The sequence below is a fragment of the Lissotriton vulgaris genome, chromosome 5 (assembly GCF_964263255.1).
Source record: "Lissotriton vulgaris chromosome 5, aLisVul1.2, whole genome shotgun sequence".
Taxonomy (NCBI): domain Eukaryota; kingdom Metazoa; phylum Chordata; class Amphibia; order Caudata; family Salamandridae; genus Lissotriton; species Lissotriton vulgaris.
Genome location: NC_141693.1, coordinates 1547247062 through 1547268914, shown reverse-complemented (window position 1 = coordinate 1547268914; position 21853 = coordinate 1547247062). Strand labels below are relative to the sequence as shown.

The following is a 21853-nucleotide window of genomic DNA, read 5'->3' as shown; positions in this document are numbered from 1 at the left end:
GAAATGGTACCATTTTACTTCTGTACTCTTCAGGGTCATGTTGGTGTTCTGAAACTACAAAGTAGATTTTTAAACACCTATCTTTGTCAGATGCAACTTTGACCCGGCAGAAGATATTCCTTTGGAAAAAATGATTTGAATTGGATTGGTGTAACTGTTGTTTCTAGAGGTGGTGACAGGCTTTCAGCCACTTGAATGGGGCAAGTCAGGATTCATGAAACATATACAACCTTTGAGCGTGTGTAAATTGGCATATCCAGAAAGGAGCAGTTTGTACTACTGTCAAAACAGTTTCTCTCCACTTCTGGAAATATCCAGAGCTTTGTAAAGCATACAACTGAGCTTTAATCTCATGAAGAAAGAGGTTTAAATGCAAAAAAGAAAACAAAAGCTTATAGTACTGGTGACATTCTCATTATATCGATTCCAAAAGAGTGCCTTAATTGAAAGGAGCTGAAAAAACACAATGGGATGTAAACCTAAATAACTATCAATATCATATTTCCCATCCTTGCATACCACCTACATTATAAAAATAAGCAAAGCAGGACATATGACCGTGTGGCCTAATGGATAAGGCGTCTGACTTCGGATCAGAAGATTGAGGGTTCGAGTCCCTTCGTGGTCGGTTTTTGCCAATGGTCACACAACTCAGCTTTCCATTCAGAATGGAAGCAGGCTCTTCCAATACTCTTATAGCCATCATGTTCTCATTCCTAATTATTCATGAAGTGGAGTACATACTGCACAGTCATTTAGATTGCATCTTCAGCCTAAAATCTTGTCCATGTTAGTGGCATTAAGAAGTGCTTCTATGTACACGCACTGAATATGTAATAGGGTTGCAGAATTTTGACTTGACAGAATGGGTTTTTAGCTCAAGGGTGTGTAGATGAAATGCAAGGTGTGTAAGTATGTGTTCATGAAGTGCTTCAAGTGTAAAATCTGTATGATTTGTGCAGTTAAAGTGCTAATTTTGCCTACGAGAAAGAAAAGTACTACAGAAGAATTATAAAGGATTGGCACATTGGCTGCCTTTGCTGATGACACAGTTGGCTAATTTGTAAAGCATTGGTCTATTAAGTTGCAGAGTGTGGTTGAACTTGGTTAGGAGACTTGGTGCCTGTTTCTGTGTCCTGCTGAAGACAAGGACGGCTTGATACCACTGTCAAAGCCCAGTTTATTGAGAAAAGCATCCAGGAAAGAAGAAGTGTTGAGTCAAAAGTGGTTCTCCTCCAATTTCTCTCCACTTGCTCGAAATGAAAAGCCTCCATTATAGCACAGAACAGAAAGTTAAAGTCGGGGATGGAAGAGGATGAAAATGGGAAGTTTACTTATGGAGAGAACTGAGAAATGTCCTGTGTGCAGACGATTGAATACATTTAAATAATGCCTCTAGACTGCATGTGTTTATCTGTGCCTCAGTGGCCTAATGGATAAGGCACTGGCCTCCTAAGCCAGGGATTGTGGGTTCGAGTCCCATCTGAGATGAAAACCAATATCCACTCTTACTTTTCCAGAAAAATTTATATATTTATTACATGCTTCCGCTCAGAAGCTTATGAGGTATTAGGAACTTTGAAAAGGTACCATTTTACTTCTGTACTCTTCAGGGTCATGTTGGTGTTCTGAAGCTACAAAGTAGATTTTTAAACACCTATCTTTGTCAGATGCAACTTTGACCCGGCAGAAGATATTCCTTTGGAAAAAATTATTTGAATTGGATTGGTGTAACTGTTGTTTCTAGAGGTGGTGACTAAGCATGGGCGGAAAATCAGTTTCGCTCGCGGATTTTGCGGATTTTCGGTAAATTCGCAATCCGCGAGATTCGCGAATCTCCCGCAAAATCCGCAAATCCGCGAGCAGCGGATTTTGCTCGCACTGCTTGCACTGTTCGCGTGAGTTCGCGGCTTCCCAGTACAACTTCGCGCCCCGCGAATAAGTGCAAAATTGCAGAAATACGATCTTAGCAAAACTGAAACTACTTACCAGGTTCAAAAGTTCAGGCTCATCATTAGTAGCCATTTCCTGTAGTGCTTCCTGAGGGGCCCCTCCAGAGTTCAGTTGCCAGTTGCAACTATTATGTGACCCTGCTCTGAACCTCAGAATAGTTACACATATGCCACAAAGGTCCTGAATTACAGCTAAGGGAGACAAGCAGGAGCCAGGCTGGAAGTTCAAATCCATTAATCAGCCCCTAATTCATTATTGTCAGTTGGGGCAGGGCAGGTGTTGTAACTAATTTTGCAACAATGAAAGCACTTAGCAAGTGCGAAAGATCACTAATCAGGAAGCACTAAGGAAGCAGGTGCCAGCTAAAAAAATATTCTGTGACACATTAATCAGCCCCAAATTAATTCAGGTCACTTGAGGCAGGGAAGGTGTGCTTGCGTTGCCACAATAATGTACACTGACTGGACAACCAGAGGGTGCTGTGATGAAACAGAGGGTGGCATGGGTGGGCCAGAGGGTGGCATGAGTAGTCAGAGAGTGGCAGTGGTGACAGAGAGTGGCAGTGATGAAGAAGAGTGTCCCAAACAGGCTGGACACGTAGAAACAACAAGTTCACGAAACTTGCGACCCGACAGGTAAGTTCGCAATTTGCGAAAGTGTACAAAACCCTCGCGAACTGGCAGAAACCCGCGCAAACACAAAAAAAAAAAATCCGCAAATTCGCGAGAATTCGCGGATTTTGCGGATTGCGAGTTCGCAAATCCGCAAAATTCGCGAACGCGAGATTCGCAAAATTCGCCCATGCTTAGTGGTGACAGCCTTTCAGCTACTTGAATAGGGCAAGTCAGGATTCATGAAACATATACAACCTTTGAGCGTGTGTAAATTGGCATATCCAGAAAGGAGCAGTTTGTACTACTGTCAAAACAGTTTCTCTCCACTTCTGGAAATATCCAGAGCTATGTAAAGCATACAACTGAGCTTTAATCTCATGAAGAAAGAGGTTTAAATGCAAAAAAGAAAACAAAAGCTTATAGTACTGGTGACATTCTCATTATATCGATTCCAAAAGAGTGCTTTAATTGAAAGGACCTGAAAAAAAACAATGGGATGTAAACCTAAATAACTATCAATATCATATTTCCCATCCTTGCATACCACCTACATTATAAAAATAAGCACAGCAGGACATATGACCGCGTGGCCTAATGGATAAGGCGTCTGACTTCGGATCAGAAGATTGAGGGTTCGAGTCCTTTCGTGGTTGGTTTTTGCCAATGGTCACACAACTCAGCTTTCCATTCAGAATGGAAGCAGGCTCTTCCAATACTCTTATAGCCATCATGTTCTCATTCCTAATTATTCATGAAGTGGAGTACATACTGCACAGTCATTTAGATTGCATCTTCAGCCTAAAATCTTGTCCATGTTAGTGGCATTAAGAAGTGCTTCTATGTACACGCACTGAATATGTAATAGGGTTGCAGAATTTTGACTTGACAGAATGGGTTCTTAGCTCAAGGGTGTGTAGATGAAATGCAAGGTGTGTAAGTATGTGTTCATGAAGTGCTTCAAGTGTAAAATCTGTATGATTTGTGCAGTTAAAGTGCTAATTTTGCCTACGAGAAAGAAAAGTACTACAGAAGAATTATAAAGGATTGGCACATTGGCAGCCTTTGCTGATGACACAGTTGGCTAATTTGTAAAGCATTGGTCTATTAAGTTGCAGAGTGTGGTTGAACTTGGTTAGGAGACTTGGTGCCTGTTTCTGTGTCCTGCTGAAGACAAGGACGGCTTGATACCACTGTCAAAGCCCAGTTTATTGAGAAAAGCATCCAGGAAAGAAGAAGTGTTGAGTCGAAAGTGGTTCTCCTCCAATTTCTCTCCACTTGCTCGAAACGAAGAGCCTCCATTATAGAACAGAACAGAGTGTTAAAGTCGGGGATGGAAGAGGATGAAAATGGGAAGTTTTCTTATGGAGAGAACTGAGAAATGTCCTGTGTGCAGACGATTGAATACATTTAAATAATGCCTCTAGACTGCATGTGTTTATCTGTGCCTCAGTGGCCTAATGGATAAGGCACTGGCCTCCTAAGCCAGGGATTGTGGGTTCGAGTCCCATCTGAGGTGAAAACGAATATCCACTCTTAATTTTTTAGAAAAATTTATATATTTATTACATGCTTCCGCTCAGAAGCTTATGAGGTATTAGGAACTTTGAAATGGTACCATTTTACTTCTGTACTCTTCAGGGTCATGTTGGTGTTCTGAAGCTACAAAGTAGATTTTTAAACACCTATCTTTGTCAGATGCAACTTTGACCCGGCAGAAGATATTCCTTTGGAAAAAATGATTTGAATTGGATTGGTGTAACTGTTGTTTCTAGAGGTGGTGACAGGCTTTCAGCTACTTGAATAGGGCAAGTCAGGATTCATGAAACATATACAACCTTTGAGCGTGTGTAAATTGGCATATCCAGAAAGGAGCAGTTTGTACTACTGTCAAAACAGTTTCTCTCCACTTCTGGAAATATCCAGAGCTATGTAAAGCATACAACTGAGCTTTAATCTCATGAAGAAAGAGGTTTAAATGCAAAAAAGAAAACAAAAGCTTATAGTACTGGTGACATTCTCATTATATCGATTCCAAAGGAGTGCTTTAATTGAAAGGAGCTGAAAAAACACAATGGGATGTAAACCTAAATAACTATCAATATCATATTTCCCATCCTTGCATACCACCTACATTATAAAAATAAGCACAGCAGGACATATGACCGCGTGGCCTAATGGATAAGGCATCTGACTTCGGATCAGAAGATTGAGGGTTCGAGTCCCTTCGTGGTCGATTTTTGCCAATCGTCACACAACTCAGCTTTCCATTCAGAATGGAAGCAGGCTCTTCCAATACTCTTATAGCCATCATGTTCTCATTCCTAATTATTCATGAAGTGGAGTACATACTGCACAGTCATTTAGATTGCATCTTCAGCCTAAAATCTTGTCCATGTTAGTGGATTAAGAAGTGCTTCTATGTACACGCACTGAATATGTAATAGGGTTGCAGAATTTTGACTTGACAGAATGGGTTTTTAGCTCAAGGGTGTGTAGATGAAATGCAAGCTGTGTAAGTATGTGTTCATGAAGTGCTTCAAGTGTAAAATCTGTATGATTTGTGCAGTTAAAGTGCTAATTTTGCCTACGAGAAAGAAAAGTACTACAGAAGAATTATAAAGGATTGGCACATTGGCTGCCTTTGCTGATGACACAGTTGGCTAATTTGTAAAGCATTGGTCTATTAAGTTGCAGAGTGTGGTTGAACTTGGTTAGGAGACTTGGTGCCTGTTTCTGTGTCCTGCTGAAGACAAGGACGGCTTGATACCACTGTCAAAGCCCAGTTTATTGAGAAAAGCATCCAGGAAAGAAGAAGTGTTGAGTCGAAAGTGGTTCTCCTCCAATTTCTCTCCACTTGCTCGAAATGAAGAGCCTCCATTATAGCACAGAACAGAGTGTTAAAGTCGGGGATGGAAGAGGATGAAAATGGGAAGTTTTCTTATGGAGAGAACTGAGAAATGTCCTGTGTGCAGACGATTGAATACATTTAAATAATGCCTCTAGACTGCATGTGTTTATTTGTGCCTCAGTGGCCTAATGGATAAGGCACTGGCCTCCTAAGCCAGGGATTGTGGGTTCGAGTCCCATCTGAGGTGAAAACGAATATCCACTCTTAATTTTTTAGAAAAATTTATATATTTATTACATGCTTCCGCTCAGAAGCTTATGAGGTATTAGGAACTTTGAAATGGTACCATTTTACTTCTGTACTCTTCAGGGTCATGTTGGTGTTCTGAAGCTACAAAGTAGATTTTTAAACACCTATCTTTGTCAGATGCAACTTTGACCCGGCAGAAGATATTCCTTTGGAAAAAATGATTTGAATTGGATTGGTGTAACTGTTGTTTCTAGAGGTGGTGACAGGCTTTCAGCTACTTGAATAGGGCAAGTCAGGATTCATGAAACATATACAACCTTTGAGCGTGTGTAAATTGGCATATCCAGAAAGGAGCAGTTTGTACTACTGTCAAAACAGTTTCTCTCCACTTCTGGAAATATCCAGAGCTATGTAAAGCATACAACTGAGCTTTAATCTCATGAAGAAAGAGGTTTAAATGCAAAAAAGAAAACAAAAGCTTATAGTACTGGTGACATTCTCATTATATCAATTCCAAAGGAGTGCTTTAATTGAAAGGAGCTGAAAAAACACAATGGGATGTAAACCTAAATAACTATCAATATCATATTTCCCATCCTTGCATACCACCTACATTATAAAAATAAGCACAGCAGGACATATGACCGCGTGGCCTAATGGATAAGGCATCTGACTTCGGATCAGAAGATTGAGGGTTCGAGTCCCTTCGTGGTCGATTTTTGCCAATCGTCACACAACTCAGCTTTCCATTCAGAATGGAAGCAGGCTCTTCCAATACTCTTATAGCCATCATGTTCTCATTCCTAATTATTCATGAAGTGGAGTACATACTGCACAGTCATTTAGATTGCATCTTCAGCCTAAAATCTTGTCCATGTTAGTGGATTAAGAAGTGCTTCTATGTACACGCACTGAATATGTAATAGGGTTGCAGAATTTTGACTTGACAGAATGGGTTTTTAGCTCAAGGGTGTGTAGATGAAATGCAAGCTGTGTAAGTATGTGTTCATGAAGTGCTTCAAGTGTAAAATCTGTATGATTTGTGCAGTTAAAGTGCTAATTTTGCCTACGAGAAAGAAAAGTACTACAGAAGAATTATAAAGGATTTGCACATTGGCTGCCTTTGCTGATGACACAGTTGGCTAATTTGTAAAGCATTGGTCTATTAAGTTGCACAGTGTGGTTGAACTTGGTTAGGAGACGTGGTGCCTGTTTCTGTGTCCTGCTGAAGACAAGGACGGCTTGATACCACTGTCAAAGCCCAGTTTATTGAGAAAAGCATCCAGGAAAGAAGAAGTGTTGAGTCGAAAGTGGTTCTCCTCCAATTTCTCTCCACTTGCTCGAAATGCAGAGCCTCCATTATAGCACAGAACAGAGTGTTAAAGTCGGGGATGGAAGAGGATGAAAATGGGAAGTTTACTTATGGAGAGAACTGAGAAATGTCCTGTGTGCAGACGCTTGAATACATTTAAATAATGCCTCTAGACTGCATGTGTTTATCTGTTCCTCAGTGGCCTAATGGATAAGGCACTGGCCTCCTAAGCCAGGGATTATGGATTCGAGTCCCATCTGAGATGAAAACCAATATCCACTCTTACTTTTCCAGAAAAATTTATATATTTATTACATGCTTCCGCTCAGAAGCTTATGAGGTATTAGGAACTTTGAAATGGTACCATTTTACTTCTGTACTCTTCAGGGTCATGTTGGTGTTCTGAAACTACAAAGTAGATTTTTAAACACCTATCTTTGTCAGATGCAACTTTGACCCGGCAGAAGATATTCGTTTGGAAAAAATTATTTGAATTGGATTGGTGTAACTGTTGTTTCTAGAGGTGGTGACAGGCTTTCAGCTACTTGAATAGGGCAAGTCAGGATTCATGAAACATATACAACCTTTGAGCGTGTGTAAATTGGCATATCCAGAAAGGAGCAGTTTGTACTACTGTCAAAACAGTTTCTCTCCCCTTCTGGAAATATCCAGAGCTATGTAAAGCATACAACTGAGCTTTAATCTCATGAAGAAAGAGGTTTAAATGCAAAAAAGAAAACAAAAGCTTATCGTACTGGTGACATTCTCATTATATCGATTCCAAAAGAGTGCTTTAATTGAAAGGAGCTGAAAAAACACAATGGGATGTAAACCTAAATAACTATCAATATCATATATCCCATCCTTGCATACCACCTACATTATAAAAATAAGCATAGAAGGACATATGACCGCGTGGCCTAATTGATAAGGCGTCTGACTTCGGATCAGAAGATTGAGGGTTCGAGTCCCTTCGTGGTCGTTTTTTGCCAATGGTCACACAACTCAGCTTTCCATTCAGAATGGAAGCAGGCTCTTCCAATACTCTTATAGCCATCATGTTCTCATTCCTAAATATTCATGAAGTGGAGTACATACTGCACAGTCATTTAGATTGCACTTCAGCCTAAAATCTTGTCCATGTTAGTGGCATTAAGAAGTGCTTCTATGTACACGCACTGAATATGTAATAGGGTTGCAGAATTTTGACTTGACAGAATGGGTTTTTAGCTTAAGGGTGTGTAGATGAAATGCAAGGTGTGTGTTCATGGAGTGCTTCAAGTGTAAAATCTGTATGATTTGTGCAGTTAAAGTGCTAATTTTGCCTACGAGAAAGAAAAGTACTACAGAAGAATTATAAAGGATTGGCACATTGGCTGCCTTTGCTGATGACACAGTTGGCTAATTTGTAAAGCATTGGTCTATTAAGTTGCAGAGTGTGGTTGAACTTGGTTAGGAGACTTGGTGCCTGTTTCTGTGTCCTGCTGAAGACAAGGACGGCTTGATACCACTGTCAAAGCCCAGTTTATTGAGAATAGCATCCAGGAAAGAAGAAGTGTTTGGTCGAAAGTGGTTCTCCTCCAATTTCTCTCCACTTGCTCGAAATGCAGAGCCTCCATTATAGCACAGAACAGAGTGTTAAAGTCGGGGATGGAAGAGGATGAAAATGGGAAGTTTACTTATGGAGAGAACTGAGAAATGTCCTGTGTACAGACACCAGTGTTTGATGGTTGAATACATTTAAATAATGCCTCTAGACTGCAGTGTTTATCTGTCCCTCAGTGGCCTAATGGATAAGGCACTGGCCTCTTAAGCCAGGGATTGTGGGTTTGAGTCCCATCTGAGATGAAAACCAATATCCACTCTTACTTTTCCAGAACAATTTATATATTTATTACATGCTTCCGCTCAGAAGCTTATGAGGTATTAGGAACTTTGAAATGGTACCATTTTACTTCTGTACTCTTCAGGGTCATGTTGGTGTTCTGAAACTACAAAGTAGATTTTTAAACACCTATCTTTGTCAGATGCAACTTTGACCCGGCAGAAGATATTCCTTTGGAAAAAATGATTTGAATTGGATTGGTGTAACTGTTGTTTCTAGAGGTGGTGACAGGCTTTCAGCCACTTGAATGGGGCAAGTCAGGATTCATGAAACATATACAACCTTTGAGCGTGTGTAAATTGGCATATCCAGAAAGGAGCAGTTTGTACTACTGTCAAAACAGTTTCTCTCCACTTCTGGAAATATCCAGAGCTTTGTAAAGCATACAACTGAGCTTTAATCTCATGAAGAAAGAGGTTTAAATGCAAAAAAGAAAACAAAAGCTTATAGTACTGGTGACATTCTCATTATATCGATTCCAAAAGAGTGCCTTAATTGAAAGGAGCTGAAAAAACACAATGGGATGTAAACCTAAATAACTATCAATATCATATTTCCCATCCTTGCATACCACCTACATTATAAAAATAAGCAAAGCAGGACATATGACCGTGTGGCCTAATGGATAAGGCGTCTGACTTCGGATCAGAAGATTGAGGGTTCGAGTCCCTTCGTGGTCGGTTTTTGCCAATGGTCACACAACTCAGCTTTCCATTCAGAATGGAAGCAGGCTCTTCCAATACTCTTATAGCCATCATGTTCTCATTCCTAATTATTCATGAAGTGGAGTACATACTGCACAGTCATTTAGATTGCATCTTCAGCCTAAAATCTTGTCCATGTTAGTGGCATTAAGAAGTGATTCTATGTACACGCACTGAATATGTAATAGGGTTGCAGAATTTTGACTTGACAGAATGGGTTTTTAGCTCAAGGGTGTGTAGATGAAATGCAAGGTGTGTAAGTATGTGTTCATGAAGTGCTTCAAGTGTAAATTCTGTATGATTTGTGCAGTTAACGTGCTAATTTTGCCTACGAGAAAGAAAAGTACTACAGAAGAATTATAAAGGATTGGCACATTGGCTGCCTTTGCTGATGACACAGTTGGCTAATTTGTAAAGCATTGGTCTATTAAGTTGCAGAGTGTGGTTGAACATGGTTAGGAGACTTGGTGCCTGTTTCTGTGTCCTGCTGAAGACAAGGACAGCTTGATACCACTGTCAAAGCCCAGTTTATTGAGAAAAGCATCCAGGAAAGAAGAAGTGTTGAGTCGAAAGTGGTTCTCCTCCAATTTCTCTCCACTTGCTCGAAATGCAGAGCCTCCATTATAGCACAGAACAGAGTGTTAAAGTCGGGGATGGAAGAGGATGAAAATGGGAAGTTTACTTATGGAGAGAACTGAGAAATGTCCTGTGTGCAGACACCAGTGTTTGACGATTGAATACATTTAAATAATGCCTCTAGACTGCAGTGTTTATCTGTCCTTCAGTGGCCTAATGGATAAGGCACTGACCTCCTAAGCCAGGGATTGTGGGTTTGAGTCCTATCAGAGATGAAAACCAATATCCACTCCTACTTTTCCCGAAAAATGTATATATTTATTACATGCTTCCGCTCAGAAGCTTATGAGGTATTAGGAACTTTGAAATGGTACCATTTTACTTCTGTACTCTTCAGGGTCATGTTGGTGTTCTGAAACTACAAAGTAGATTTTTAAACACCTATCTTTGTCAGATGCAACTTTGACCCGGCAGAAGATATTCCTTTGGAAAAAATTATTTGAATTGGATTGGTGTAACTGTTGTTTCTAGAGGTGGTGACAGGCTTTCAGCTACTTGAATAGGGCAAGTCAGGATTCATGAAACATATACAACCTTTGAGCGTCAGTAAATTGGCATATCCAGAAAGGAGCAGTTTGTACTACTGTCAAAACAGTTTCTCTCCACTTCTGGAAATATCCAGAGCTATGTAAAGCATACAACTGAGCTTTAATCTCATGAAGAAAGAGGTTTAAATGCAAAAAAGAAAACAAAAGCTTATAGTACTGGTGACATTCTCATTATATCGATTCCAAAGGAGTGCTTTAATTGAAAGGAGCTGAAAAAACACAATGGGATGTAAACCTAAATAACTATCAATATCATATTTCCCATCCTTGCATACCACCTACATTATAAAAATAAGCAAAGCAGAACATATGACCGCGTGGCCTAATGGATAAGGCATCTGACTTCGGATCCGAAGATTGAGGGTTCGAGTCCCTTCGTGGTCGATTTTTGCCAATCGTCACACAACTCAGCTTTCCATTCAGAATGGAAGCAGGCTCTTCCAATACTCTTATAGCCATCATGTTCTCATTCCTAATTATTCATGAAGTGGAGTACATACTGCACAGTCATTTAGATTGCATCTTCAGCCTAAAATCTTGTCCATGTTAGTGGCATTAAGAAGTGCTTCTATGTACACGCACTGAATATGTAATAGGGTTGCAGAATTTTGACTTGACAGAATGGGTTTTTAGCTCAAGGGTGTGTAGATGAAATGCAAGGTGTGTAAGTATGTGTTCATGAAGTGCTTCAAGTGTAAAATCTGTATGATTTGTGCAGTTAAAGTGCTAATTTTGCCTACGAGAAAGAAAAGTACTACAGAAGAATTATAAAGGATTTGCACATTGGCTGCCTTTGCTGATGACACAGTTGGCTAATTTGTAAAGCATTGGTCTATTAAGTTGCACAGTGTGGTTGAACTTGGTTAGGAGACTTGGTGCCTGTTTCTGTGTCCTGCTGAAGACAAGGACGGCTTGATACCACTGTCAAAGCCCAGTTTATTGAGAAAAGCATCCAGGAAAGAAGAAGTGTTGAGTCGAAAGTGTTTCTCCTCCAATTTCTCTCCACTTGCTCGAAATGAAGAGCCTCCATTATAGCACAGAACAGAGTGTTAAAGTCGGGGATGGAAGAGGATGAAAATGGGAAGTTTACTTATGGAGAGAACTGAGAAATGTCCTGTGTGCAGAAGCTTGAATACATTTAAATAATGCCTCTAGACTGCATGTGTTTATCTGTTCCTCAGTGGCCTAATGGATAAGGCACTGGCCTCCTAAGCCAGGGATTGTGGATTCGAGTCCCATCTGAGATGAAAACCAATATCCACTCTTACTTTTCCAGAAAAATTTATATATTTATTACATGCTTCCGCTCAGAAGCTTATGAGGTATTAGGAACTTTGAAATGGTACCATTTTACTTCTGTACTCTTCAGGGTCATGTTGGTGTTCTGAAACTACAAAGTAGATTTTTAAACATCTATCTTTGTCAGATGCAACTTTGACCCGGCAGAAGATATTCGTTTGGAAAAAATTATTTGAATTGGATTGGTGTAACTGTTGTTTCTAGAGGTGGTGACAGGCTTTCAGCTACTTGAATAGGGCAAGTCAGGATTCATGAAACATATACAACCTTTGAGCGTGTGTAAATTGGCATATCCAGAAAGGAGCAGTTTGTACTACTGTCAAAACAGTTTCTCTCCCCTTCTGGAAATATCCAGAGCTATGTAAAGCATACAACTGAGCTTTAATCTCATGAAGAAAGAGGTTTAAATGCAAAAAAGAAAACAAAAGCTTATAGTACTGGTGACATTCTCATTATATCGATTCCAAAAGAGTGCTTTAATTGAAAGGACCTGAAAAAAAACAATGGGATGTAAACCTAAATAACTATCAATATCATATTTCCCATCCTTGCATACCACCTACATTATAAAAAATAAGCACAGCAGGACATATGACCGCGTGGCCTAATGGATAAGGCGTCTGACTTCGGATCAGAAGATTGAGGGTTCGAGTCCTTTCGTGGTTGTTTTTTGCCAATGGTCACACAACTCAGCTTTCCATTCAGAATGGAAGCAGGCTCTTCCAATACTCTTATAGCCATCATGTTCTCATTCCTAATTATTCATGAAGTGGAGTACATACTGCACAGTCATTTAGATTGCATCTTCAGCCTAAAATCTTGTCCATGTTAGTGGCATTAAGAAGTGCTTCTATGTACACGCACTGAATATGTAATAGGGTTGCAGAATTTTGACTTGACAGAATGGGTTCTTAGCTCAAGGGTGTGTAGATGAAATGCAAGGTGTGTAAGTATGTGTTCATGAAGTGCTTCAAGTGTAAAATCTGTATGATTTGTGCAGTTAAAGTGCTAATTTTGCCTACGAGAAAGAAAAGTACTACAGAAGAATTATAAAGGATTGGCACATTGGCAGCCTTTGCTGATGACACAGTTGGCTAATTTGTAAAGCATTGGTCTATTAAGTTGCAGAGTGTGGTTGAACTTGGTTAGGAGACTTGGTGCCTGTTTCTGTGTCCTGCTGAAGACAAGGACGGCTTGATACCACTGTCAAAGCCCAGTTTATTGAGAAAAGCATCCAGGAAAGAAGAAGTGTTGAGTCGAAAGTGGTTCTACTCCAATTTCTCTCCACTTGCTCGAAACGAAGAGCCTCCATTATAGCACAGAACAGAGTGTTAAAGTCGGGGATGGAAGAGGATGAAAATGGGAAGTTTATTTATGGAGAGAACTGAGAAATGTCCTGTGTGCAGACGATTGAATACATTTAAATAATGCCTCTAGATTGCAAGTGTTTATCTGTCCCTCAGTGGCCTAATGGATAAGGCACTGGCCTCTTAAGCCAGGGATTGTGGGTTTGAGTCCCATCTGAGATGAAAACCAATATCCACTCTTACTTTTCCAGAACAATTTATATATTTATTACATGCTTCCGCTCAGAAGCTTATGAGGTATTAGGAACTTTGAAATGGTACCATTTTACTTGTGTACTCTTCAGGGTCATGTTGGTGTTCTGAAACTACAAAGTAGATTTTTAAACACCTATCTTTGTCAGATGCAACTTTGACCCGGCAGAAGATATTCCGTTGGAAAAAATGATTTGAATTGGATTGGTGTAACTGTTGTTTCTAGAGGTGGTGACAGGCTTTCAGCCACTTGAATAGGGCAAGTCAGGATTCATGAAACATATACAACCTTTGAGCGTGTGTAAATTGGCATATCCAGAAAGGAGCAGTTTGTACTACTGTCAAAACAGTTTCTCTCCACTTCTGGAAATATCCAGAGCTATGTAAAGCATACAACTGAGCTTTAATCTCATGAAGAAAGAGGTTTAAATGCAAAAAAGAAAACAAAAGCTTTTAGTACTGGTGACATTCTCATTATATTGATTCCAAAAGAGTGCTTTAATTGAAAGGAGCTGAAAAAACACAATGGGATGTAAACCTAAATAACTATCAATATCATATTTCCCATCCTTGCATACCACCTACATTATAAAAATAAGCAAAGCAGGACATATGACCGCGTGGCCTAATGGATACGGCGTCTGACTTCGGATCAGAAGATTGAGGGTTCGAGTCCCTTCGTGGTCGGTTTTTGCCAATGGTCACACAACTCAGCTTTCCATTCAGAATGGAAGCAGGCTCTTCCAATACTCTTATAGCCATCATGTTTTCATTCCTAATTATTCATGAAGTGGAGTACATACTGCACAGTCATTTAGATTGCATCTTCAGCCTAAAATCTTGTCCATGTTAGTCGCATTAAGAAGTGCTTCTATGTACACGCACTGAATATGTAATAGGGTTGCAGAATTTTGACTTGACAGAATGGGTTTTTAGCTCAAGGGTGTGTAGATGAAATGCAAGGTGTGTAAGTATGTGTTCATGAAGTGCTTCAAGTGTAAAATCTGTATGATTTGTGCAGTTAAAGTGCTAATTTTGCCTACGAGAAAGAAAAGTACTACAGAAGAATTATAAAGGATTGGCACATTGGCTGCCTTTGCTGATGACACAGTTGGCTAATTTGTAAAGCATTGGTCTATTAAGTTGCAGAGTGTGGTTGAACTTGGTTAGGAGACTTGGTGCCTGTTTCTGTGTCCTGCTGAAGACAAGGACGGCTTGATACCACTGTCAAAGCCCAGTTTATTGAGAAAAGCATCCAGGAAAGAAGAAGTGTTGAGTCGAAAGTGGTTCTACTCCAATTTCTCTCCACTTGCTCGAAACGAAGAGCCTCCATTATAGCACAGAACAGAGTGTTAAAGTCGGGGATGGAAGAGGATGAAAATGGGAAGTTTATTTATGGAGAGAACTGAGAAATGTCCTGTGTGCAGACGATTGAATACATTTAAATAATGCCTCTAGATTGCATGTGTTTATCTGTCCCTCAGTGGCCTAATGGATAAGGCACTGGCCTCTTAAGCCAGGGATTGTGGGTTTGAGTCCCATCTGAGATGAAAACAAATATCCACTCTTACTTTTCCAGAACAATTTATATATTTATTACATGCTTCCGCTCAGAAGCTTATGAGGTATTAGGAACTTTGAAATGGTACCATTTTACTTGTGTACTCTTCAGGGTCATGTTGGTGTTCTGAAACTACAAAGTAGATTTTTAAACACCTATCTTTGTCAGATGCAACTTTGACCCGGCAGAAGATATTCCTTTGGAAAAAATGATTTGAATTGGATTGGTGTAACTGTTGTTTCTAGAGGTGGTGACAGGCTTTCAGCCACTTGAATAGGGCAAGTCAGGATTCATGAAACATATACAACCTTTGAGCGTGTGTAAATTGGCATATCCAGAAAGGAGCAGTTTGTACTACTGTCAAAACAGTTTCTCTCCACTTCTGGAAATATCCAGAGCTATGTAAAGCATACAACTGAGCTTTAATCTCATGAAGAAAGAGGTTTAAATGCAAAAAAGAAAACAAAAGCTTTTAGTACTGGTGACATTCTCATTATATTGATTCCAAAAGAGTGCTTTAATTGAAAGGAGCTGAAAAAACACAATGGGATGTAAACCTAAATAACTATCAATATCATATTTCCCATCCTTGCATACCACCTACATTATAAAAATAAGCAAAGCAGGACATATGACCGCGTGGCCTAATGGATACGGCGTCTGACTTCGGATCAGAAGATTGAGGGTTCGAGTCCCTTCGTGGTCGGTTTTTGCCAATGGTCACACAACTCAGCTTTCCATTCAGAATGGAAGCAGGCTCTTCCAATACTCTTATAGCCATCATGTTTTCATTCCTAATTATTCATGAAGTGGAGTACATACTGCACAGTCATTTAGATTGCATCTTCAGCCTAAAATCTTGTCCATGTTAGTCGCATTAAGAAGTGCTTCTATGTACACGCACTGAATATGTAATAGGGTTGCAGAATTTTGACTTGACAGAATGGGTTTTTAGCTCAAGGGTGTGTAGATGAAATGCAAGGTGTGTAAGTATGTGTTCATGAAGTGCTTCAAGTGTAAAATCTGTATGATTTGTGCAGTTAAAGTGCTAATTTTGCCTACGAGAAAGAAAAGTACTACAGAAGAATTATAAAGGATTGGCACATTGGCTGCCTTTGCTGATGACACAGTTGGCTAATTTGTAAAGCATTGGTCTATTAAGTTGCAGAGTGTGGTTGAACTTGGTTAGGAGACTTGGTGCCTGTTTCTGTGTCCTGCTGAAGACAAGGACGGCTTGATACCACTGTCAAAGCCCAGTTTATTGAGAAAAGCATCCAGGAAAGAAGAAGTGTTGAGTCGAAAGTGGTTCTACTCCAATTTCTCTCCACTTGCTCGAAACGAAGAGCCTCCATTATAGCACAGAACAGAGTGTTAAAGTCGGGGATGGAAGAGGATGAAAATGGGAAGTTTATTTATGGAGAGAACTGAGAAATGTCCTGTGTGCAGACGATTGAATACATTTAAATAATGCCTCTAGATTGCATGTGTTTATCTGTCCCTCAGTGGCCTAATGGATAAGGCACTGGCCTCTTAAGCCAGGGATTGTGGGTTTGAGTCCCATCTGAGATGAAAACAAATATCCACTCTTACTTTTCCAGAACAATTTATATATTTATTACATGCTTCCGCTCAGAAGCTTATGAGGTATTAGGAACTTTGAAATGGTACCATTTTACTTGTGTACTCTTCAGGGTCATGTTGGTGTTCTGAAACTACAAAGTAGATTTTTAAACACCTATCTTTGTCAGATGCAACTTTGACCCGGCAGAAGATATTCCTTTGGAAAAAATGATTTGAATTGGATTGGTGTAACTGTTGTTTCTAGAGGTGGTGACAGGCTTTCAGCCACTTGAATAGGGCAAGTCAGGATTCATGAAACATATACAACCTTTGAGCGTGTGTAAATTGGCATATCCAGAAAGGAGCAGTTTGTACTACTGTCAAAACAGTTTCTCTCCACTTCTGGAAATATCCAGAGCTATGTAAAGCATACAACTGAGCTTTAATCTCATGAAGAAAGAGGTTTAAATGCAAAAAAGAAAACAAAAGCTTTTAGTACTGGTGACATTCTCATTATATTGATTCCAAAAGAGTGCTTTAATTGAAAGGAGCTGAAAAAACACAATGGGATGTAAACCTAAATAACTATCAATATCATATTTCCCATCCTTGCATACCACCTACATTATAAAAATAAGCAAAGCAGGACATATGACCGCGTGGCCTAATGGATACGGCGTCTGACTTCGGATCAGAAGATTGAGGGTTCGAGTCCCTTCGTGGTCGGTTTTTGCCAATGGTCACACAACTCAGCTTTCCATTCAGAATGGAAGCAGGCTCTTCCAATACTCTTATAGCCATCATGTTTTCATTCCTAATTTTTCATGAAGTGGAGTACATACTGCACAGTCATTTAGATTGCATCTTCAGCCTAAAATCTTGTCCATGTTAGTCGCATTAAGAAGTGCTTCTATGTACACGCACTGAATATGTAATAGGGTTGCAGAATTTTGACTTGACAGAATGGGTTTTTAGCTCAAGGGTGTGTAGATGAAATGCAAGGTGTGTAAGTATGTGTTCATGAAGTGCTTCAAGTGTAAAATCTGTATGATTTGTGCAGTTAAAGTGCTAATTTTGCCTACGAGAAAGAAAAGTACTACAGAAGAATTATAAAGGATTGGCACATTGGCTGCCTTTGCTGATGACACAGTTGGCTAATTTGTAAAGCATTGGTCTATTAAGTTGCAGAGTGTGGTTGAACTTGGTTAGGAGACTTGGTGCCTGTTTCTGTGTCCTGCTGAAGACAAGGACGGCTTGATACCACTGTCAAAGCCCAGTTTATTGAGAAAAGCATCCAGGAAAGAAGAAGTGTTGAGTCGAAAGTGGTTCTCCTCCAATTTCTCTCCACTTGCTCGAAATGAAGAGCCTCCATTATAGCACAGAACAGAGTGTTAAAGTCGGGGATGGAAGAGGATGAAAATGGGAAGTTTACTTATGGAGAGAACTGAGAAATGTCCTGTGTGCAGATGATTGAATACATTTAAATAATGCCTCTAGACTGCATGTGTTTATCTGTGCCTCAGTGGCCTAATGGATAAGGCACTGGCCTCCTAAGCCAGGGATTGTGGGTTCGAGTCCCATCTGAGGTGAAAACCAATATCCACTCTTACTTTTCTAGAAAAATGTATATATTTATTACATGCTTCCGCTCAGAAGCTTATGAGGTATTAGGAACTTTGAAATGGTACCATTTTACTTCTGTACTCTTCAGGGTCATGTTGGTGTTCTGAAGCTACAAAGTAGATTTTTAAACACCTATCTTTGTCAGATGCAACTTTGACCCAGCAGAAGATATTCCTTTGGAAAAAATGATTTGAATTGGATTGGTGTAACTGTTGTTTCTAGAGGTGGTGACAGGCTTTCAGCTACTTGAATAGGGCAAGTCAGGATTCATGAAACATATACAACCTTTGAGCATGTGTAAATTGGCATATCCAGAAAGGAGCAGTTTGTACTACTGTCAAAACAGTTTCTCTCCACTTCTGGAAATATCCAGAGCTATGTAAAGCATACAACTGAGCTTTAATCTCATGAAGAAAGAGGTTTAAATGCAAAAAAGAAAACAAAAGCTTATTGTACTTGTGACATTCTCATTATATCGATTCCAAAAGAGTGCTTTAATTGAAAGGAGCTGAAAAAACACAATGGGATGTAAACCTAAATAACTACCAATATCATATTTCCCATCCTTGCATACCACCTACATTATAAAAATAAGCACAGCAGGACATATGACCGCGTGGCCTAATGGATAAGGCTTCTGACTTCGGATCAGAAGATTGAGGGTTCGAGTCCCTTCGTGGTCGGTTTTTGCCAATGGTCACACAACTCAGCTTTCCATTCAGAATGGAAGCAGGCTCTTCCAATACTCTTATAGCCATCATATTCTCATTCCTAATTATTCATGAAGTGGAGTACATACTGCACAGTCATTTAGATTGCATCTTCAGCCTAAAATCTTGTCCATGTTAGTGGCATTAAGAAGTGCTTCTATGTACACTCACTGAATATGTAATAGGGTTGCAGAATTTTGACTTGACAGAATGGTTTTTTAGCTTAAGGGTGTGTAGATGAAATGCAATGTGTGTGTTTATGGAGTGCTTCAAGTGTAAAATCTGTATGATTTGTGCAGTTAAAGTGCTAATTTTGCCTACGAGAAAGAAAAGTACTACAGAAGAATTATAAAGGATTTGCACATTGGCTGCCTTTGCTGATGACACAGTTGGCTAATTTGTAAAGCATTGGTCTATTAAGTTGCAGAGTGTGGTTGAACTTGGTTAGGAGACTTGGTGCCTGTTTCTGTGTCCTGCTGAAGACAAGGACGGCTTGATACCACTGTCAAAGCCCAGTTTATTGAGAAAAGCATCCAGGAAAGAAGAAGTGTTGAGTCGAAAATGGTTCTCCTCCAATTTCTCTCCACTTGCTCGAAATGAAGAGCCTCCATTATAGCACAGAACAGAGTGTTAAAGTCGGGGATGGAAGAGGATGAAAATGGGAAGTTTACGTATGGAGAGAACTGAGAAATGTCCTGTGTGCAGACGATTGAATACATTTAAATAATGCCTCTAGACTGCATGTGTTTATCTGTTCCTCATTGGCCTAATGGATAAGGCACTGGCCTCCTAAGCCAGGGATTGTGGGTTCGAGTCCCATCTGAGATGAAAACCAATATCCACTCTTACTTTTCCAGAAAAATGTATATATTTATTACATGCTTCCGCTCAGAAGCTTATGAGGTATTAGGAACTTTGAAATGGTACCATTTTACTTCTGTACTCTTCAGGGTCATGTTGGTGTTCTGAAACTACAAAGTAGATTTTTAAACACCTATCTTTGTCAGATGCAACTTTGACCCGGCAGAAGATATTCCTTTGGAAAAAATTATTTGAATTGGATTGGTGTAACTGTTGTTTCTAGAGGTGGTGACTAAGCATGGGCGGAAAATCCGTTTCGCTCGCGGATTTTGCGGATTTTCGGTAAATTCGCAATCCGCGAGATTCGCGAATCTCCCGCAAAATCCGCAAATCCACGAGCAGCGGATTTTGCTCGCACTGCTTGCACTGTTCGCGTGAGTTCGCGGCTTCCCAGTACAACTTCGCGCCCCGCGAATAAGTGCAAAATTGCAGAAATACGATCTTAGCAAAACTGAAACTACTTACCAGGTTCAAAAGTTCAGGCTCATCATTAGTAGCCATTTCCAGTAGTGCTTCCTGAGGGGCCCCTCCAGAGTTCAGTTGCCAGTTGCAACTATTATGTGACCCTGCTCTGAACCTCAGAATAGTTACACATATGCCACAAAGGTCCTGAATTACAGCTAAGGGAGACAAGCAGGAGCCAGGCTGGAAGTTCAAATCCATTAATCAGCCCCTAATTCATTATTGTCAGTTGGGGCAGGGCAGGTGTTGTAACTGATTTTGCAACAATGAAAGCACTTAGCAAGTGCGAAAGATCACTAATCAGGAAGCACTAAGGAAGCAGGTGCCAGCTAAAAAAATATTCTGTGACACATTAATCATCCCCAAATTAATTCAGGTCACTTGAGGCAGGGAAGGTGTGCTTGCGTTGCCACAATAATGTACACTGACTGGACAACCAGAGGGTGCTGTGATGAAACAGAGGGTGGCATGGGTGGGCCAGAGGGTGGCATGAGTAGTCAGAGAGTGGCAGTGGTGACAGAGAGTGGCAGTGATGAAGAAGAGTGTCCCAAACAGGCTGGACACGTAGAAACAACAAGTTCGCGAAACTTGCGACCCGACAGGTAAGTTCGCAATTTGCGAAAGTGTACAAAACGCTCGCGAACTGGCAGAAACCCGCGCAAACACACAAAAAAAAAATCTGCAAATTCGCGAGAATTCGCGGATTTTGCGGATTGTGAGTTCGCAAATCCGCAAAATGCGCGAACGCGAGATTCGCAAAATTCGCCCATGCTTAGTGGTGACAGCCTTTCAGCTACTTGAATAGGGCAAGTCAAGATTCATGAAACATATACAACCTTTGAGCGTGTGTAAATTGGCATATCCAGAAAGGAGCAGTTTGTACTACTGTCAAAACAGTTTCTCTCCACTTCTGGAAATATCCAGAGCTATGTAAAGCATACAACTGAGCTTTAATCTCATGAAGAAAGAGGTTTAAATGCAAAAAAGAAAACAAAAGCTTATAGTACTGGTGACATTCTCATTATATCGATTCCAAAAGAGTGCTTTAATTGAAAGGACCTGAAAAAAAACAATGGGATGTAAACCTAAATAACTATCAATATCATATTTCCCATCCTTGCATACCACCTACATTATAAAAATAAGCACAGCAGGACATATGACCGCGTGGCCTAATGGATAAGGTCTGACTTCGGATCAGAAGATTGAGGGTTCGAGTCCTTTCGTGGTTAGTTTTTGCCAATGGTCACACAACTCAGCTTTCCATTCAGAATGGAAGCAGGCTCTTCCAATACTCTTATAGCCATCATGTTCTCATTCCTAATTATTCATGAAGTGGAGTACATACTGCACAGTCATTTAGATTGCATCTTCAGCCTAAAATCTTGTCCATGTTAGTGGCATTAAGAAGTGCTTCTATGTACACGCACTGAATATGTAATAGGGTTGCAGAATTTTGACTTGACAGA

The 21853-nt window shown here is 40.1% G+C and overlaps 16 non-coding genes across 16 annotated transcripts; all 16 read left to right on the top strand.

Moving 5' to 3' along the window:
- The first annotated feature begins 555 nt into the window (after positions 1–555).
- On the top strand, positions 556–628 carry TRNAR-UCG (transfer RNA arginine (anticodon UCG)). Its single transcript has one exon. It is a non-coding gene; the product is annotated as a tRNA-Arg (tRNA).
- Positions 629–1418: 790 nt separating this feature from the next.
- Positions 1419–1491, top strand: TRNAR-CCU (transfer RNA arginine (anticodon CCU)). Its single transcript has one exon. It is a non-coding gene; the product is annotated as a tRNA-Arg (tRNA).
- A 1656-nt stretch (positions 1492–3147) lies between these two features.
- TRNAR-UCG (transfer RNA arginine (anticodon UCG)) lies at positions 3148–3220 on the top strand. Its single transcript has one exon. It is a non-coding gene; the product is annotated as a tRNA-Arg (tRNA).
- A 790-nt stretch (positions 3221–4010) lies between these two features.
- TRNAR-CCU (transfer RNA arginine (anticodon CCU)) lies at positions 4011–4083 on the top strand. Its single transcript has one exon. It is a non-coding gene; the product is annotated as a tRNA-Arg (tRNA).
- Positions 4084–4727: 644 nt separating this feature from the next.
- On the top strand, positions 4728–4800 carry TRNAR-UCG (transfer RNA arginine (anticodon UCG)). The gene has a single exon. It is a non-coding gene; the product is annotated as a tRNA-Arg (tRNA).
- Positions 4801–5589: 789 nt separating this feature from the next.
- On the top strand, positions 5590–5662 carry TRNAR-CCU (transfer RNA arginine (anticodon CCU)). Its single transcript has one exon. It is a non-coding gene; the product is annotated as a tRNA-Arg (tRNA).
- Positions 5663–6306: 644 nt separating this feature from the next.
- TRNAR-UCG (transfer RNA arginine (anticodon UCG)) lies at positions 6307–6379 on the top strand. Its single transcript has one exon. It is a non-coding gene; the product is annotated as a tRNA-Arg (tRNA).
- Positions 6380–7885: 1506 nt separating this feature from the next.
- Positions 7886–7958, top strand: TRNAR-UCG (transfer RNA arginine (anticodon UCG)). The gene has a single exon. It is a non-coding gene; the product is annotated as a tRNA-Arg (tRNA).
- Positions 7959–9468: 1510 nt separating this feature from the next.
- On the top strand, positions 9469–9541 carry TRNAR-UCG (transfer RNA arginine (anticodon UCG)). The gene has a single exon. It is a non-coding gene; the product is annotated as a tRNA-Arg (tRNA).
- A 1519-nt stretch (positions 9542–11060) lies between these two features.
- On the top strand, positions 11061–11133 carry TRNAR-UCG (transfer RNA arginine (anticodon UCG)). Its single transcript has one exon. It is a non-coding gene; the product is annotated as a tRNA-Arg (tRNA).
- Positions 11134–12641: 1508 nt separating this feature from the next.
- On the top strand, positions 12642–12714 carry TRNAR-UCG (transfer RNA arginine (anticodon UCG)). Its single transcript has one exon. It is a non-coding gene; the product is annotated as a tRNA-Arg (tRNA).
- A 1507-nt stretch (positions 12715–14221) lies between these two features.
- On the top strand, positions 14222–14294 carry TRNAR-UCG (transfer RNA arginine (anticodon UCG)). The gene has a single exon. It is a non-coding gene; the product is annotated as a tRNA-Arg (tRNA).
- A 1507-nt stretch (positions 14295–15801) lies between these two features.
- TRNAR-UCG (transfer RNA arginine (anticodon UCG)) lies at positions 15802–15874 on the top strand. Its single transcript has one exon. It is a non-coding gene; the product is annotated as a tRNA-Arg (tRNA).
- Positions 15875–17381: 1507 nt separating this feature from the next.
- TRNAR-UCG (transfer RNA arginine (anticodon UCG)) lies at positions 17382–17454 on the top strand. Its single transcript has one exon. It is a non-coding gene; the product is annotated as a tRNA-Arg (tRNA).
- A 790-nt stretch (positions 17455–18244) lies between these two features.
- On the top strand, positions 18245–18317 carry TRNAR-CCU (transfer RNA arginine (anticodon CCU)). The gene has a single exon. It is a non-coding gene; the product is annotated as a tRNA-Arg (tRNA).
- A 644-nt stretch (positions 18318–18961) lies between these two features.
- TRNAR-UCG (transfer RNA arginine (anticodon UCG)) lies at positions 18962–19034 on the top strand. The gene has a single exon. It is a non-coding gene; the product is annotated as a tRNA-Arg (tRNA).
- Positions 19035–21853: the final 2819 nt, after the last annotated feature.